The sequence below is a fragment of the Numida meleagris genome, chromosome 4 (assembly GCF_002078875.1).
Source record: "Numida meleagris isolate 19003 breed g44 Domestic line chromosome 4, NumMel1.0, whole genome shotgun sequence".
NCBI classification, from domain to species: Eukaryota; Metazoa; Chordata; class Aves; order Galliformes; family Numididae; genus Numida; species Numida meleagris.
In genome coordinates this window covers 6,233,379-6,253,030 of record NC_034412.1, presented here as the reverse complement: position 1 = coordinate 6,253,030, position 19,652 = coordinate 6,233,379, and the positions used below count along the sequence as shown (strand labels likewise).

Sequence of the window (19,652 nt, the reverse complement as noted above, 5' to 3'; positions counted from 1 at the left end):
GGGGAGGGGCCGCCCCCCCTCAGCCCGGCCCCGGCGGGAGGCGCCGCGAAATGGCGGCCGGGAGCGGCCTCGGCCTGAGGTGGCCGGCCCCGCTGGTGGCGGGCGGTCAGCGGCGCTGTGAACGCCCTCACGTTCTTCTCACCTCCAGGCTGCGCCCTGCACGCTGCTGCTTTCTGCAGGTGTGCGCGTAACCCCGCCATCGCCGAGGGGCCTCTTCAGGGGCAGGGCTGCGGTGCCTGGCGCTGGGCCTCCCCCTGTCCTGACCCGGGGCGCGGCCCCTCTGGCCCTCACGGCATTGTTCAGTCTGCACAAGGGGAGGCTCCGGGGAGGCCTCGTTGCTCCCGACTGCTCCCTGCAAGGCTGTAGTGAGGTGGGAGTCGGCCTGTGCTCCCAGGTAACAGCGACAGGATGAGAGGGGATTGCCTTAAGTTGTGCCAGGGGAAGTTCAGGTTCGATATTAGGAAACATTTCTTCTCAGAACGAGTGTTGATTCATTGCCACAGGCTGCCCGGGGAGGTGGTGGAGCCAGTGGCCCTGGAGGTGTTCAAGAAACGTGGAGAAGTGGCACTGAGGGACATGGGCAGTGGTACAGTCAATGGTTTGGGGTTGGACTTGGTGATCTCAGAGGTGTTTCCCAACCCTGATGATAACATGATTCATTTCTAGGTGAGCTTGGTGTTGTCACTGTGATCAGCAGGCATCCAGCATGAGTGTTCAACACAGCTATCTGCAGGGAGGTTCAAATTGCGGGATACGGAAGCACCCAGGAGCAAAAACCCCAGTATTCATTTCAGTGCATGCATAGAGTGCTTAGAGCCCAGACTGTCACCTGCTGCAGGACAGATCACAGGCAGAGATTGTCAGGGACAGGAGGACTCAGTCACACCACAGCCAACAGGACACTGGGACGAGACACACGGGATGATATAAGCTCTCACAGGTGCAGCAGAAGGAAAGGAAGACTTCTGTCAACGATTATCTATGCAAGCTGCAAAAGCAGCATTTGCGGTAGCTCTCCTGGGCCCTGAGAGCGCTTCATGAGACGTGCTGAGATGGATAGGATTTATAAACCGTGGATGGGTATTTCCTACAGTGCAGCACTCTCAGCAGCGCTGTTCCACAAGGCTCTCTGTAGAAGACATATATGTTCATGAAAACATTTTATAGCCCTGTTGTGCTGGGATTAATATCAGATAAGCAAGTTCAGACCGCGTGTACTTTGTTCTCCACAGCACATTTCTAAGTCCGCAAATAGAAAGGAGCCCACGGGAGCGTATGACTATTAAGTAACTAATATACTTCCCAGTTGATGCAATTTTGGCGTTTCATACACAGTTTTCACAATAATTTACAGACAGTGCATTTCTTCAGAAGCAGACAGCATCTGTGTACACTTTGAAAGATGGTGTCTCAATCTGCAGATACACGGATATGAGTGATGTGCCTTGGTATATACAAGCTATAAGTCAGCACCGTATGTGCCGTTACATTGAATGTCACTGGCTGAGCCCAGTGGTACTCAGTCACCCAAACGTGCTCTGCTTTCCCTTTGCACTGCCATAGGGATGTACCTGATAAAGCACCCCATCTCCTTGCAGCGGGGATGTTTTGTAAAGGACGAGAGCAGCTCACATTGCATTACGCGTTGTGTTGCTGCAGCCAGCAGTGCACACGGAGCCTTTCTGTCTGCCTTGGGGAACTTTTGGTAACTCTAGGCCACGTCCTGCTTTGATGGAGTCAGTATCTGAGCCAACCAAAACCACACGAGCTGCGCTCCCAGGAAGGAGTATGGTAAGCTGAGCGAATTGCGGGGAAGCTCTTAAAAGGGGAACTGAACTCGTTGTGCTGAACATGTTTTGTTTTATATTAGGCTTATAATTTTAGGCCTAATGTTTGGTTTGGAAGCTCAAAGCCATGCTCGAGCCCACAGCTGCCAGCTCAAGAAGAGGCTGTGGTGTAATAGTCATTTAATTCCTCTGTGCTGTAATCTGATGGTGGGATGTGCTCCCAAGCTGCTTTTAGGTCTGACTGGGGAACAAAATCAATCACAGAATGCACATTACAAGAAAAGTGCTGTTGGTGTCAATTACCTAAGCTCTGTGAACGTAACTCTTCTAATTTCCTGTTAAATCAGTAATGTTACCAATCTTAGTCTATTATTTTAATTAGGACTGTGACTGCAGTTGCTAGGAGCCGAGCAAGTGCAGACAAATGTGAATGTGTAATTAGTCCCGCAAATGAGTGGCAAGTGGAACGTGTCAACAGCACGGGTGGTTACAGCACGGGGTGCAGCAGGAGGCTGAGTGCTGTGGGCCAGGTTCTGATCCTGTTGGCCTCAACGCCAGCCCAGTGTGACTCCGCTGAGCTCAGAATCACCCCAAACGTAAGCGGGCCTTGGAGAATCTGGGTCTGGCCCATGGTCATCATGGTTCCTCGGTGCTGCACCGTGGGCTGCTTTTAAAGCACCAACGTGACCAATCTGGTCAGATATTTTTGCTGGGACGTTAACTGTACACCAAATGCTGCGGGCTGCCTGGAGGACGTGGGTGACCCCAGCACCAGCAGGCATCAAATTGCAGCCTTCCAGCAGGACCGCAGCTCCCAGAGTGGGCAGGGAACGGCTTGGCTCCCTGCTCTACATTCCGAGCTGAGGAAGAAGCCTCCCAGCTTCCATCCCATCTGACTGCCTCGTGCACCCCGGCATGTTGACAAGGGTGACAGTGCACAGGCAGCATTAGCTACCTGCCTCGCTCAAAAAACAAGCTGAGGACAGGATCCCCAGCTAAATATAAAGCTAAGATGGGGGAGAAAATAATGTGGCAACACAGCTCCATCAAAATTAAGAATGAAAATCTTAAGCTGCTGATGGTGTATGACCGCGGGCTGCTCGCAGCGAGCGCCATGCGCCCAGAGGTCCAGCCTGCCTCCAGTACGCAGCACAGAATGGCACAGGAGGGAGAATGCTGCTTTTATTAGCACTTGGCTATCGGTCAGCAGTCCATGCTCCGCAAATAAATGAACGGGCTGGGTGCGTGTCATCCCAGTTCACATGTTACAGAAATAACGCTGGACCGGAACCAGAGTTAACATAGCTGAGGTTTGGGATGCAGTTGGTTTGGAGAACGGAGGGTGGCAGAGCCTCGTTGGGTGCTACCTGCTTTTGGACCTGATCTCTGCAGCTCAGCCTGTCATCTGCAGTCTGATTTCCCTGCATTAGCAGATCATTCTCCCACTTCACTTAATAAGGTACTTCTTTTGGAACAAATGGTCTCAGAAAATGTCAGAGGTTAAGTGAATGTTAGATTTAGTCACCTTTCCAAGATAAAAATGTTACAGAAATAGTATGATAGAGAGCAAATACTGTGAGGTTTTCGTGTGAAGGTTGTTCACAGGGGACCCGAGCACCATGTCATGGTACGGTGGCAAGATGGCTACAGCAGTGCTGCAGGTCCAGGACATCAGTTAGGGGCTGGCTGTAGCATTATGCTCTCACTCATGGGTTGCTTTGCTGTGTTTTTTTCCTCCTCTTGTGGTGAGGTATCATTACTGGATGCACCAGAACACTTACCAGACAGTCTGGCAGTGCTCAGCATGTGCGTTCTTCCTTTCAGAAGTCTGTCCCCAGCAGAAAATAGAGTGACTCAGGAACTTTCTTGAAGAAAGCAAACACTGACTGAAAACACATATGTGCCTGCTTCTCTCCTGGGCCTCTGTAGGCTCTTTGAACCCAATCACATTGCAGAGGGCAGTTTTGTGGAAAAGATGGTTTTTATGTAGAAAACAGTCTCTCCCTGCCTTTCCAGCCTGAGCATGGCATGCACATGACTGCTGGGCTCTCCTCTCTTGGCGGTCCGTGCAGGAGCTGTGCAGCACGGTGCAGCGTGGGGCACATGTGCTGGTGCCCTTATGCTCCTGTTTGCCATGGGAAGGTGCATAGCAGCTACGCTGCGCTGGGCTGTGCTGGCTGGGTGAGCTCCTTTTAGGTGAACAAATGGTACCCTGGGATTGAGGCCCATGTGAAGTCGTGTATACATAGAGTCATCCGTAGCCATAAGATTGCACAGCTAGCTCGTAATGTGCATGTTAATAAGGCTATTAAGGTTTACAAATATTCTGTTCTTCCTTACAGTTTATAATTTAATTAATTGTCAGTTAATTGTCTTATTTTCCCTCTGTGATTGATGTCACTGAGTGGGATTAGGCAGCATCAGATTATAGAGAAGGCAGCAATGAATGCAGCATCCTATGACGGTATGAAAGGAGATGTTTTTATGGACAAATCCTTTCCGACATGGATGAATACCTCAATGAGATATCACAGGGTATCAGCTCCATACATATTGTAATGGGATCATTAGCGGAGGTACCAGCTGTGTGAGGTTTGTATTCACAAGCCACAAGTCAGTATCAGGGAAATATTCGCTCTTTGGAAATGTTTGCCAAATGTAAATCTTTCCCTTTTTACAGAGCCAATGCTCAGTTTATATAAAGTGGGAAAATACTCTATGAGGCCCGTGGGACTGCTCCAGCTACCCCTGAAGTCAGAAACGGCAGGGGAGCCTTTGGCTTCTGTGGTGGAGGAAGGAAACCTAAATGCAGTCCTATTCAGCAATATTATTCCCGAGGGAAAAAGCAGAGAGGAGGGTCTTTCATCAAAAGGCAGGTGATGTGCGCGTGAGCCCGGCAGCAGCTTCTGCCCTCGTACAAGAGGCACCTTTATTCCTAGGCAGGAAAGGTGTGAAGGCTCCCATCCTCACAGAGCACGATCTGCAGGCCCTCGCCAGGTTTGTTCCCACCTCCCTGTGCACATTTGCACCGGAGGCATCCAGACAGGCTGGCGGCAACACTCCTGTGGATGCTGTTCTGCATGCAGGCTGGTGCAACTCTTAATCGCGGCAGTCAAATGGGTCACCGAGCTCCAGGTTGGCTTTTAACCTGCCCTCCGCAGAACATCAAACTGGAGGTGCTGCAGAAATTGCTTCAGGCATTTTGCCTTCCGCGAGGCATTGTGGGTGAGCAAGGGCAGCCCGCTCCGGTTGGAAGGGCACGCTGTCATCTCAGGGCCAGCTGCCGTGCCAAGCAAGGGGATCCAGGGTAAATGAAAACCCGGTCCTGTGTGACTTTTGACCAGACTTTGATGTCATTTCAGCAGAATAAACCTGGAGTGATTCCAGTGACTTTGATGTGAGTAAAATCAGACTCTGAAACTCTGCTGAACAGAAAATAACCCGTATGTTCCCGTCTGGGTGGGTGTGCAATGAGTTAGAACCCCTGCATAAATCAGCACAAGCTAAGTAGGTTATTTCTGAAGCTGTAATCAGAACAAGGAGTCAGCCAAACCACATCTGTCTCTTTTAATTCATTCCTTCCATTTTGGGGACTTAGCCTTTAGAAACAGCTATCAGTGATTACATAAAAGAGATTAGCTAACATTTCTGCATAAATCAAGGCCAGTGCAAGATGTTTCCTGCGGGCGTTGCGAAACGTGCGGCCGGCGGAGGACAGCGGTGTGAGGGCTGGGTAGGGCCAGGCAGAGCTTCACTGCTGCTCCGAGCACAAAGCAGGCTCAAGGAAAACGCGTGTGGGATGGGGAATGGTCTGCCCCAGGTTTGCATGGTGCTTTTCTTTTTCTTTTCTAATGCGAGCAGATTTTCTAGCCAAGATACATGACAGAAACAATGAAAGGAAGAGAGGGGCAGGAGAACCGTATTGTAAACCAGATTTCCATGCGCGAATGCAAATCAATCTTGCTGTTAAAGAAAGAGCCAAGCCAGAACGTGTTGCAGCTACTCTCTAGCGCGGTTGCTAACAAAGTGTCTTGATGTGAACACTGTTGTGTGACTCAACAAATCTTTTTGTTTCTTTTTTTTAAATTTCAATGCGATTTCATCATTTTTGCTCTGTTAAAGGGTGAGGCTTAGGGTCACGGAGTTGGAATTTCCCTTTCAGTGTTGTCTTACTGCTCGTCTCCTCTTTTTCTTACTCTCTTTGCTGCAGGTCAGAGCAGATCTATACTGAGGTTGGTGGGGAAGGCTCGGCCCTTCTTTCCCATTCGATCTGCCTTGGGCTGGAGAGCATGTGTCCCTGTGCTGTTCTTCCACCCACCATCAATATGTCCGCATCCGAGCTTTCCTACCAAGCCTTTAAGCCAAAAACACCGAAAGAACTCTTGAGTTTTTCATTCTTTCATTTTTGAGGAACTGAATTTGAGACCCCGCTGCTGAGTTTCAATGCTGCCAAATAGCAGTAGGTCTGCTAGCTGCTGAGTGCTCATTGCTGCTCAGAATCATGGTATTTGTTGCTTAGAGTTCTGCTTAAAACCTTAGCAAGACCTGGGAGATACTGAAAAGAGGATGTATCGCTTAGAAAGAAAGGAGTGTGAATCTAAGTACAATTTAAGGTCTGCTCCTTGAGCACGATGAGACCAGCTACCCAAAAGCATTTAGTGCTTTCAAAAAAAAAAAAAAAAGAAAGAAAGAAAGAAAGAAAGCAAAAAGTCCCCATTCCCTGCTGAAATGCAGAGGAAATACATGCTCAGGAATATATCTGAAAACGAAGCTGGTTATCTTTCTTCATCCTTTGATCTCAAGTGTCTTTTGAAATCTGGCCTCCAAGTGATAAACCCAAGGATGCATGAAATCAAGCACCGAATCTTTATCTCCTCCACTTGTGCGTCTCTGCGCTGTGATTCACAGCACAGATCCATTCCTCTCCAGGACTGTTTCTGACTCACAGCCATCAACAAGACAAGTCCCAGAAATAAGGATGCTGGGCAGCATCATGGAGCAGGGGAATGGCCCGACGGTGAGCAATTGCCCTGCAGGCACCCTCATCTCCTCCTGTCTACACTGCTGCTGCATTTGGCCCTGGGTTCTCCCCAGGTGTTTGAAGAATAGAAAGATCTTCCCTTAATCCTTGACCTGCACTGCGAACCGTGGATCCAGTCATTTCTGAACCAGCACCCACAGAGAATCTGAGAGCTTCTTAGGCCGAGAGTGCAGGAGGGAGGAGGGTGCCAGGAGAGACAACCGGTGATGTAGCAAAGGGAAATCTGAAGTTTCCCTTCTGCTTTTTCATGCATAACAGCGTCTTTATGCCTCATTTCCATCTTCACAGCTCCTGTAATTTACATAATGAACATTTGCGAAGCCTGAGATCTAGGTTCACTTTGTATCACATTGACTGTAGATGACCTTCAACACATTATCAGAGAAGTTTCCCAGGCGGTTTTCCCAAAGGGTATGGCTATGAAACATAGGACCATCAGGAAAGAGAAAAGGAGAATAAAACCAGATTTCTGAGATATCTGTCTTTCAAAGATATATTTTCCACAGCAGGGAAAAAAAAAAGAATTAAAAAAAAGGAGTTTGGGACTCAACAACTTGCTTCTTTAAACTCAGTATTGGTAGAGGGCCCATCAGTAAAGTAATTTAATTAGGTTTGCTTTTCCAGATCCGCAGAAAGAATATTTCCATAGCAGAATGGATTTGGAGAAAGTGAAGTTCATAAAAGACTGCAAGCAGGGAAGCAGTTTTATTTGCATTCCTTCGTAAATAGTGGCTGTAAGATGAGCGTATCCATTTTGGCCACCTGATCAGGTACTACATCAGGAAAAATCTAACAGCGCATACGGGGCAGCGTAGGCAGAGATTGAAGATGGAAGAGGAATCCCGACCTCAAAGGTGAGAGCAGGACATCAGGGTACAAGCGGGCACCTGGAGCCCATTGTGGCTTTGTGAGGGTGTCAGGTGCAGCCGTGATTCCTCCTGCTAACAGCGTGCAGTAAGCGCATGGTGATAAAGCAGGAGCTGGGGAGCTGACCCCTTGTTCCTCTGACACCCCTCCATGAAGCACCGTTCTCATCAGCCCCCTCGTGAGCGGCAGCACAGCCTGCCTGGCAGCCCTGGCAAGTTGCACGGCCGCTGTTACACCGCACAGAGTGTTACACCAACGTGCAGCAGCGGCAGAGCAACTTCTCCCGTTGTCGTGTGGGTGCTGGATAAGCACAGCTCAGGGATAATCTCTCATCTGATGAGTGCCTGGGAGTTTTCTTTTGTTCTTTGGGCTATCAAGCTGGTTGTTGTTCGCTCCAGTGACGGAGAGTGCTTTGAAAGAGAGATGCATTTTGCAACTGACTCGAGGGCTTTATTTGTGTAGAAAATTAACTGGAAGTTGAAATACAGAGGCTCATTCTGGTGATGAAGGAGGGATCTCATGTTAGCTGTCATAAGACTCCTCAGATAAAATGAATCTTATGCACCACCACGATAGGCGTGCTAGAAATGGTCTGGTGCTGTTCTCATCATCGAAGACCGAGCGTATAAGAAGTACTGCTCTAAGCAATAAGCACAAGCTGCTAGAAAAAAATTACTTTTGATTCCTTTGTTCTTTTAGCATAGCACCTTGTGTGATCTTTCTGGGCAAGCATGTGTATTTACCTGCTGCAGATGTGTGGTTGCTGTTAGCTCGTATTTTCTGGCCTCCTGTGTATTGCAAGAAGTTTATCAGTGTATCCTGTGCGGCTTGATGCTACCCATACATGGTCAACTGCAGCCTGGTGATCTTTACCACCTTGTTTCCTTCGGTGTGGTCTGGCTCTCTCTCCGGTTGTTAGCTTGGTCTGTAGAGAGCTCTAAGCATTCAGAAGGTAAGTTGCATGTTGCAGAATTTTCACCATGGGACCAAATGCAAAATGGAGCTGGTGGGAAGGGGCACCCAGCTGAAGTCCCTGTGACAGCCCCCATCCCTGTGGGAGGGATGCTTTCTCCTTCCATCTTTTTTTTTTTTTTTAATGCTACCGTATAGTGTTTAATAATTCAATATATACATAATCCAAACTAAGCACACTAATTAACCTTTGTTTTGAGAAATTTAATTAATGCTTAGTCTCTATTCAGACTCTAAACAGTTTGGAGTGGGAAAGGTGCCACGGGGAAAGCGTGACAGAATATGTTCAATATTGAGCACCTTCAATTATTTAAGCAGAAACGTGGGCTAGACCAATTAAGAAAAAAGAAAGTTGTTACACAGTCGTGTGTGTGCTAAAATAACTGCATGTGGTGCTCCCAAACTCTCATCCTGAAGCAGAAAAAGCATTAGCCACACAGAAGGCAGCTCCATGGAGGAGAGAGTCTGGCTTGGGAGCGCTTTTGCTGCTTGCGGGGAGCCCCGAACCTTCCTGCTGGAGCTCAGGATGGGAGAGGAAGGAACCTGAACTCAGTTGCTGGCAGTGGCTGCCCACCCTGGCTGGGTAAAGCTGGGCACTGCATCCTGCTCTGCATCCCAGAGAGGTGATGAATTTTCTGAAAGGTCAGATGCTGTGCTCTGACTCACTGGTACTAGTCCTCTGCGGCCCAAATGCCTTCAAAATACATCACTGTATGATAACAATTTTCTCCAAATGCTCAAGCTTTAGTATTCTTCCCCAGCTGAACTGTAAATAAAATTATTTCCTAAGAGCACTTATTTGAGCTTGATTATTAAATACATTGCCAAAATCTGGTCGGTTAATATACTGCCTGCTACTTGAGCTGAAGTATCTAGAAGACAAAGAAAGAAGTAAACGAAAAGGAAATCAACATTTTGCTAAATTGCATGTTTTTAAAAATCCTGTAATTGAGGCTGCTACTTCATTTCCATTTGTAAAACAGATTGAGTTCCCTTTCCATCTACTAATGGATTTGGTTTATCTCTGCTACTAATTGCAGCATTTGCATGGCTCACACAGGCTGCTCGTGACAGGACGTTGAGTAAGGAAAGTCAAAGTGCTGCTGCTGTGCTGTGGGGTGTCATTTAGGAGCAGTGCTCGGTGCTGAGCTCTGCTGAACTTCAGGCCCTTGTTCTTTTTCCTGTGGCTCCAAAGTCTGGGTCAATCAACCAAGATAAACTTGTTAATTTGCTGTCAGGATGATGTGCCTCAGGTCTCACTTGAGAAGCAGTGGGAAGGTTCAGGTGATAATAAGGCGATACCAGACAGTCTGGATGTTTAATTAAACTTGGCCGTGCCCTCTTTGACCTAGTGAGTGGGCTGGAAATGTCACCAGAACAAAGGTTGCTCATGAGGTTTGCACGTGTGCCTCTGCTTTGCAGGGTTTGTGACGGAGGTGGGGGTTTGCACCATTTTTCCTCATGTTTTCACATCACCATTGAGAAGGGAATTGTGTTCTGAAGCTCTGGGCGGAAAGAAAACAAACTGTGTGTGTGTGTGTGATGAATAAGCCTTTTCTTAGGACCTGCTATAGCAAATGAGTTTGCGTGCTTCTGAATGAAGCAATATGTACGATTCTGGGACTTGGGTCTCGTGGTAAATAGAGAAACCACACTGTTAACATCCTAGCCAGTGTTCAGCTCTTAATTAGCAGCAGGGCTGCTCTGAAGCTCAGGTACAAGCTACTTTTATTGCTGGGGTGGGAGGGCAAGCAGCCTTTCATAGCGTTGTCCCCAGGAACATGGGCTGTATCAGCCCCCTCAGTAGCAAGCAAACCAAGGATTCACATTTTGGCTTCCATTGTTTCACCCTACGTTTACAAACAGAGGCTTTATTATGATTTTTAAGGCACTCTTGAAAGCAATCCATCAGATTCTCAGGGAGTTCAGCGTGGCAAAGAAAGCCCCAGCTACAGAGTCGCCTTTGTGGAGCAGGTCTGTGGGCTCTCTGCCATCGGCGCAGCAGGAGAGCGTTGTAATAATGACACCAACATCTACCAGATGTCTTCTGGAGGATTTTGTTTCAAGATGCATGGCTGCTAGTTCACAAGAGCGTGTGGGGGGTTTTCTGCCCTAATATACATGATTTGTTTAAAAACTTTGCAGGTGTTAGAATTTTTATTGAAGTCAGAGAGCTGAGAAATTATATACAGTCGGTGAGGTAATGCTTTCTCCTCTCAGATGGGAGCAGAGAGTGTACACAATCTGTACTGAATAAGGGGCAGCTGTGTTGCCAGCACAATTTTATACATCTGAAAACGAATCCCAGCCATACCAAGCGAGCTCTCAGTTCCTGCAAATCCTTGCAGACAGCAAGAAAATCCACTGATCACTTGCTGCTTTCCTCCAGGAGCTTGCAGGGCAGACCCTCCCCATGGCTGGTGGTGGTGGGGGACCTCTTGCTGCAGCTCTGTTTGTGCCAGCACCACGTCTGGCCAGCTGCAAGGAACTCCGAGCCCCCCAGCTCTTCCCCACAGCCCGCAGCCATGCCCTGACAGCTGTAGGGAAGAGCTGGGGGGATTAGGGCTTGCAGTGGCTTTGGGGAGCAGGACAGCTGCTTCCTCTGTCATCACATCGTGCGAGGATTTTGTTTCTTTTTCTCTGGGCTCGATTCAGCCGCTTGCTGAAGCTCTAGCCTGTAGAGATTTGAGATTTTTTTTTTATTACGATGATTTTTATATAGGTAGGTTGTAGTGTCAGGATATGAGGTTGAAAGGGCAGGTCTGAGTCAACCCTCCGATGAATTCTAAGTATTTCCTTTCTACGTGGATGAGATCCAAAATTCTATCTCGGTTCAAAAAGCCCCACTTATTTCTGATGCTCGTTCGCATAGACTTTGAACCCTTTGTGTCTGTAGAAGAGGGTTGGTCATTCGAGTTCAGCACAGCTCTTTCCTAAGAACCTGGGATGTGCAGAGTCAGCAGGGGAAATATTTTGGGGTGGCAACTCAAAGGGCCGTACTTATTCATATATTAGTATATAAAATGTATGTATAAATAATATATGTGCAGAGGACAAAGGTGCTGCAGATTGGAGCCCCTCTGTCAGGGCCCCCTGCACCCAATCACATTGTTCCTTCGCCTTCTGCGTCCCTGGGCTGGACACATCCCATAGGGTCTCTCAGTTGCCTGTAAATATACCCTTATTTTGTTCCAGGCTTTCTTTTCCCTTATTGCTGCATTTTGCTCAGCGTAATGATTTGAGGGCATCATTTTCAATTTCCTCTATGGAGCCAAAATTAATATCATGTTATGCCATCATGTAGCAGAGCGAGGCTTTAAGCATCCACCAACAGTATGCATATTTGAAAATAACCTGATGGCTTCTAAAACCCAGTACTGCTTCAAACCACTGCCTTAGTCCACTGTAAAGATCTGTGGCACCTGTTTGAACTGCAGCACCGGGAGAACAACGCTAGTTGGTACCTGTCACTGTCACCATCCAACATCCTGAGTTGGAAGAGGCCCACAAGGGTCATCAAGTCATTGATTGAGAGGTGCTGGTTCTCATTTTCCCCCCATCTGCACAGGGCAGCTCCTCTTCCTGGGGCTCATTTCCTTGGTCCCCAGGCCTGGTGGGCAAAATTTGAAGATTTCAGTTTGTACCCTTCTGCTCATGCCTTGCCCTTTACCAGGGAGATAGCTGTGTTTTGCTTTGAGAAATCCATTTAGGTGAGAGAAACAGAAGAAAGTTCATCAAAACTCTACATTGTGACTGCGGTCCTTGTGGCTGCGTCCCACTGTTTCAAGGGAATTTTGGTCCCCTCCGCCTCTTCTTCACCGTGGCTCATTGGGGCCAGGCAGCGCCAAACAGACTCAAAATGGTGACAGATGGACAGGCAGAGGTCAGCTGGCCATCTTGGTTTATAAGAGCTCTTGCTCGCTGTGTTCCAGAGCTGCTCGGGCTTTTCATTCATTTTGAAGCCGGATTGCTGTGCTTAAGTGCTGGCGCGGGCTGCTTGCAGGAGCAGGAAACCACTCCCTTTATCCTCACTTGATCTTTGGGAGTTAAGTATGTGCAGTGCCCTTGTCAGCAGTAAGAGCCTCGCAAGGGGTGAGGGGAAAGAAATGTTAACACGGATGTTTACCGTAACTTCTTGCTTTGTGTGGAGTGGGGAAACTGGGGAGGAGAGGAGCTAAGGGAGCGAGGTCTGCAGAGCAGGAAAAAAAAGCTGAGGTTGTGTCGGATTGAATCTGTAATTCCCTTGATTTTTGCACTGGCTTTTCTTTGGCCCAGCGTTTTTTTTTAAATTGTTATTTAAACTCACCATTCTATTAGAAGAGAAAGATAATTGCTTTTTCTTTCTTCTGCTGGAGCTTCTCAACGTGATTAAGATATGGAAGACAAACGACTGGATGTAAGGATGATGTAATGGATAGAGATGAGCCAAAGTCACTGTGGCCCAGTTTAAAAACCATGGCACTTCTCCAGGATCTATTTGTTTCTCTTAATACGGCGATTTGTTTTTATATATTGCTCTCCATAATTATCATCACACTATGTACTCGCTGGCTCTAGGTTCAATGTAATATAAATCCAGAATTAGTCTATTGAAGTCAACGTCGGATACGTTTGCTTTAACAACTAAACTAGGTCTTAGTCTTGTTTATCCTACTGTAGCTCCAAAACAGCTCTCCCAAAGTAAATACAGCTCCTCTCTCAACAGGGTTTTCTGAAAAGCCCTTGTTGTGCCCCTTGGCTACACCTCCCACCCTTGTGCTGCACTGCATGCTGCACTGCTGCTCTCTTGTGCCTCTTGCTATGGCTTCAGACTCAGCCTTGCCTTAAGCCCATCTATGTTTGCCCAGGCTGGAGAAGCAAGGATATCTTGGTCATCTCCTCCCTCTGTGCCACTGGTGATGCAGATTGGTGTTTGGGCACAGCCTAAACTCTAAGGCAGACCTTAGAATCATAGAATCATAGAATTAGCTAGGTTGGAAAAGACCTACAAGATCACCTAGTCCAACCATCCACCTACCACCAACAACCCCACTGAACCATGTCTCTCAACACTACATCTAAACGTTTCTTGAACACCTCCAGGGACAGCGACTCAACCACCTCCCTGGGCAGCCCATTCCGGCGCCTGACCACTCTTTCAGAAAAGTAGTGTTTCCTAATGTCCACCCCATAAAATCATAGATCAGACTGAGAAGTAATACTCTTGAACACAGAAGGTTAAGCACCAGATTCTGTTGTAATACTGGGTCTAGAGACAGCTTTTAAAGGGCCGTGAGATCCCTTGATTTCTTTACTGGGCCGCTCTGGTGAGCCACACAAGGCTGTGGTTCTTGGGAGCAGATGAAGGAGCTCACTTCTGCTGATCATCACCAGCCAAGCTGGATCTTTAACTCGTTTGTTTGTGATCTCCAGCCATCAAAGCCAGAAATGGAGCGGTCATATGTGCTGATCCCTGACCATGCTCCGGGGTCTCAGCTGTCATCCAGGGATTTGGGTGCTGAGTTTGGGGGTGAAGGCGGAGAGGCCCCAAAGGCTACGGCTAAGTTCGGGGAAAGCCGCATCAGCTCTGCGAAAACTGCGAAAGGAGAGTAAGGGCTGTGAATATGGGAGGCGATGCTGAGGGCTGGGGAGGCAGCGGGCGAGCAGCCAAGCTGAGGTTGAGAAAACCTCTTCAGGCTGGAGAACAGCCATGCAGCTGGAAGCCATCAGGGCCGCGGCGCTGGGAGCAGGAGGGCAGGCACATGCTGCGGCGTGCTGCTGGCTGCAGTGCTGCTGCTGGTGGTGAAGGCTTGGCCGTGCTCAGGTTTGCTCCTACCTGAGCGGGTGGTCATGACACCAACCTGCGGCGCGCTCTGGGAGTCGCTTCTATCCGACAGGGGAGAAAATAACTTTTCAATCTCTTCCGATGTTTGTTTCTGATAATTTGGTGGAATTTGCAGTGCACATCTAGGGGTGCCCAAAATGCTCCTCATACTTCGCTGCATTTTCCACAAACTTTCTATTCGGTAGATGTGCAATAATTGCACTTCACAGCTATATTCTGTTACTTGATAAGACAGCTGCAAAAAAGCTATTTTCTGATTTTCAGATACGGCAGTTTATCTCTAATGTGAGTTTTCACTGGCAGTTAAAGAAGTTCCTAGAAAACTGTTCCAACTTCTCCCTCAGTAACCAAGGTGGTAGGAGGCAGATAAAACTTATCCTCTACTAATAACCAGCAAAGAGATTAGAATTTGTTTAGCTGTAAACTGAGGGCCATTCATTTTTTTGAGATGACACACGGATCACCTCTACCCCAAGGAGGAAGAGGATGGTTAGCTCTACCAAACCTGGGCTGGAGGATATAGTGTTTTGGCTGAAAAGATTTGGGGCAAAAAACTTGCAACCCAAAGTTCATAGTTTTGATTTGGAAATTTCATCAGGAGGGGATAAGGAAAATGCTGGAGGACTTTAGCCTGGCCGTACGTCCCATGCTATCCTGCAGCGCTCTCTCAAATGGGAATAAAATGTTCCAGTGCCATATGAGGGATGAGGTGGGGCTTGGGAGGCATTTATTGTTACGCAGATACTGATTTTCCATAGGAAAGCAACCTTTTTCTCATCAGATTTTAGCTGGAGAAAAAAAATGAATTGCCATAAAACCTTGCACGTGCTGGCTGCGTGCATTGCTTCAGAACCCAGAGAGCTCCTGCTCCCTCTCTGAGTGCCCCAAACCAGCAATATCCTACTGGCTTCTTCTCCCCATTAAAATTCAAAACACAGCCTTTCTCTCCATTTCTGTTCTCAGATGACATTTAAACCTGTCAGCAGTTACAACTGGTGTCATGTAATCTCTGTAACCAATGCAAAAATTGCTCTCTTGCTTCACGATGGCCTCTAAAAACAGAAAAAGCAATGGAAAGAGGATGGCTAAGTCCTCCACAAATACTCCAAAACTCCCATCTGCTGCTTTCTGTGTTTCTTGGTCTGAAAGCATTCCCACCACTCCTTCCCTCGGACAGCAAGATAAACCTGCCTTCATAGTTAGCAGTCTGCTGTCCCAAGCTGCAGAGAGCGAGCGAGCTTGATTTTGCTGCATCCCATTTGGCCACGAGGAGAGACAGCCATTCCCTTTAAGCCTCAGATGAGATTTCTTCCACATGTAGCTCAGCGTATTGGAGTGCGTTTCTGGATAAATATTCTTCAGACAGAAACAGTTCCGTGTCTGCACACAAAGCCGGAGCCGGCGAGCGCACGGGCATGCGCTAATGCCGCCTCGAGCTTTGAATGAGCACGCAACCATCTCAGTTGCTTTCGTTTGCTCTGGGCCTAAGTTTGGCCACCGGTAAACAGTAATGTTGTATTGTTGATAGAAAGTGCTGCGGGTGATGGACGGTCCTGCCCGCCTGTTTCCATTTACCCGTGATTAATGTATTCAAGCCTATAGTCATTTGTTTTTATGAACTTCCCAAACAAAAACTTGATGTTTCGGTACCAAGCTCAAATATGGGAACAATTTTATTCTCGATGCCAGCGTTTCTGATGCGAGAACTGAAAGGCATCCAGAAATGCTGTGTTTTCACGGAATATCCGTCGGTCCCCAGATACAGCATTGTTGAAGCATTACAGAAGCAAAAACAATCCCAGTGCCTTGAAAGCTTTTCGTTCTGCCTCTGCTTCACGGAAACACTGACTCAGGGCCAAATGGCTGATTGTATCGTATGATGTAACAAGGAGTTAGAGAGCTTAGCAGGGAATTAGAATAATGCATTCTGTGTGTGCCTGTGTGAAGGGAGCGGGGGGGGGGGGGGGGCACAGTGTTTATTAGAAAGCTCGAAGTCTTTTTTGCGGCTATATGTTATTTACCTACAAACCTTTCCTTTGTTGAAACCAATGGGATTTGGTGTGTGCCAAGCACCTAGCTGCCCAACTGAACCCAAGGCCAAGATCTTTTCAGCTCAGTTAAAGGCTGCAACATCCTCTTTGGTGGGGTGCAGAGGAAGCGATAGGGTAGGAAGGAAAGGATGAGTGGTGAAACCCCTCAGAGAGGGGGAGGAAGGATCTGGCCTGGCCTCTGTCATCATAACAAGCTAAACATCTAGGGACGTTCAGGGTTTTCTGCTGGAGTGGGTGTTGCACTGCCTGGAAGCGGCCGGTGGTGAGGTGCGAGGCTGCCTGTGCCGCTGGTGGATTTAGTTTTGTTTTCTGTCTTGGTCCTGCCAATAAGAAAAGGCATTAATTGTAAGCGTGAACTCTGAGACGAGTAAAAATCAAAGATGACCCAAGTGCCTGGAGGCATAAAAACAGCTATGGAATTGTTCAGCTTGTTTAGTGAAATGGAGCAGCACAAAGACGCAGTTCATGTATAGATTTATATATACAAATACAACAACACTGGTACTCAGAGCTTGCTGCAAACTCTAAAATGGGGAAGCCTGTCTCCTGTTGGCTATCAGAAGGAGATCTGGGATAAAAGGTCCCATTAGAAAAAACCCTTGTTGTGGTGCTGTGCCAGCAGAGTGGGAAGGCGCCTCGGGCACGCTGCTCAGAGGCTGGGGCTGGCCATGTGTCAGGTTCTTGGGGTCTGGTCACATCAGAACCCGTGTGCCTCTGTCCCTGGGGTACCTGGGTTCTCACAGCTTCATTCATAACCTCCCATAACACTGGAGGAGAAATTCCTGTCCCTTGCTGTACCTGCAGGACAGACAGGGCTACGAGCTGGGTCTGCTGCCGTTTGCTCCCACTGCCTACATTCGCGTATCGCCGTGCGTGTGCGTATCCATGCGTGTGTACCAGCCATGGGAGACCGTGCCATCCCTCCCCTTGCTGGCAGCACACTGGTGTTCCCTTTCAGCTGGTTATCTGCTTGCAAGGCTGTCTCGCCATGTCTCTTCCCATCTCCAGTGATTCATAGGAAAAATGAAATGCCTGTGCTCAACTATATTCAATGCTTATATCTGAAACACTGGGTTTGAATGCTGGTGCAGGTCATTAGGTCCTTAATTTTCTCTTTAATGGATTTTCTAATGCATTTGATGAGTAAATAGATGCTCAATAGCAAATAGAAAATTCCATTTGCAATCTTGGACTTGAAACAGCCGTAATGTTGCCATTATTTATGTTTACAGAAGTCCTGCAGACTTCCCGGGAGGTGCAATACGTGCAAATGTTAGGATTGCTGGGGCCCAGACACGTGCAGCCTCAGCCCAGGCCAGTGTCAAAGAAACAAGTCGAGTATGTGCTCTGTTTTAGGAGCATGAATGATCCCATTGACTTCAGATTGGCTACGGCTAGACCTGAATGTACGTTGTGTTTGCACAGAAAGATGATCCAGAAGGAACTGACTGCGCAGGAGCGGTGGGGGCTGGGATTCATGTAGGTTTGCAGGAAAGGGCCAGCAGAAGGGCCACCCCACGCGATGCGCGCTGCCCGATGCTCTGTGTGCTCCCACCTTGCACAGGTGCTGCACTCCCTGGGCAGCCTCCTTCTGCCAGAGCTGCCTGCTCTGGCTGCTCAAGCAATCTGAGCCTCTCGGTTTGCAAGTACCATGTTTGTGCAGAGTAATGCCATTACACGCTCACATCAATTTGTGTAAGGTTGGCAGCGTCCTCGGTGAATATTTTTGTACCTCCAGCTTCTAAATGGTATTGCTCTTAACAGCAATGTATCATCATTAGTAGCGAGACTTTAGTGGATGCACGAGCAAAGTGTGGTATTACTTCAACCTCTGAAAATACTGTGTGATAATTAATCAGGCACGGGTTCACTGTGCTTCCACATTACTTGGTAGAGAGTAATGCAGTGCCATGAGCAAGCTTTTGGTTACAGGGCAGCTGTTTCTCTGTAAGCACAGCAGTGCAGTGCCTCCCAGACACCTCTTTTTGCTGCAGCACCAGGTCCTGACAGATCAGCGCCTGAGGTGGGAAGCCAGGAGGAGGAACTGAAGGTCCAGTCCAATGCTGCAGACCCTCAGCCCTCGTTTGCCCAGACTTTGCTTGATTTCTGGGTCTCATCCTGCAGCTGCTTTGAGGAGAAGCAGTGCTGGCTGTGGTGCTCCCTCCAATAGTGCAGTTATGTATTAATAGGGGACGGTGCTGGCAGCAGGGAAGGGTAGCAAAAGAACGCATTTGTCTTGCTGTCCAGCAAGGCACGTAACAAATAGCAATGCCAAGTGTAATCCTGCTTCGGTTAGGACTGTTACTTTGGTTTGTCATCATTCATTGTTCAGAATACAGCTGCTTAATGACAGGATGTGGGAAATGAAGTTTTTTATGTCCTCGTGGGCTTTTTAAAATAAAAAAAAACCCCGAACAATGGAGGGGAAGGATGCGCTTGCACAGAGCAGGCTGACTGTGCTGAGATGCTGCAGAGATGGAGCTTTTGCCCTTCACTTTAAAAATAACCTGCTGTGTAAACCAGGGCAGCATCCACGCTGCAGCTTTGCTTACATTGCACAGCTGTCGCAGCTGCCCCTGCCCAGCGCCTCGGTTTATTACGAAGAAATGAAAAACAAAAGACAAATGCTAGGGATCTGCATGGGGCCACTGCTTCTTTGCAGGCACCCCTTGTCCAGTTCAGCCAGCGAGTGTTGTGTTTCTATCAGAAACACGAGGGAATGGAGGGAACTGGCCGTACAGTCTGGGGGCACGTGGAGACGTGAGTGGGACCAGCTGGAGCAGGGGCTGTTCCAGTGCTGTTCTCATTTTTGTGTTCATTTTAATAATGATCTTCATTTTTATACAGGCTGTGATGTGGGTCCTCCCCTTTGCATGCTCGTTGCTTATTCCTGGCGGTGCAGAATGACAAGCGGGCGCGTGATCCTTGCTCCCAGTGGGAATTCTTTTATCCGGGTGCGCGGCGCGTTATGTAAGCAAATGGGGAAGCTGATGGGTTTGATGGGAGACGCTTTTCATCCAGGCATTAGACTAATTTTTGGCCTCAAATAGCAGGCACAGCCCTTGAAGAACCACCAAGGGCTGGGATGCGGCCAACAAATCTGCATAATT

The 19,652-nt window shown here is 48.1% G+C and overlaps 1 long non-coding RNA gene across 2 annotated transcripts in view; it reads left to right on the top strand.

Annotated features, from left to right (window-relative positions):
• LOC110398168 overlaps window positions 1-16,435 on the top strand; it is a 210,490-nt gene extending 194,055 nt beyond the window's left edge. For both annotated transcript variants that reach the window (XR_002438239.1, XR_002438232.1), the window contains one exon: window positions 5,998-16,435. This is a non-coding gene — a long non-coding RNA (uncharacterized LOC110398168). The remainder of the gene's footprint in view (window positions 1-5,997) is intronic.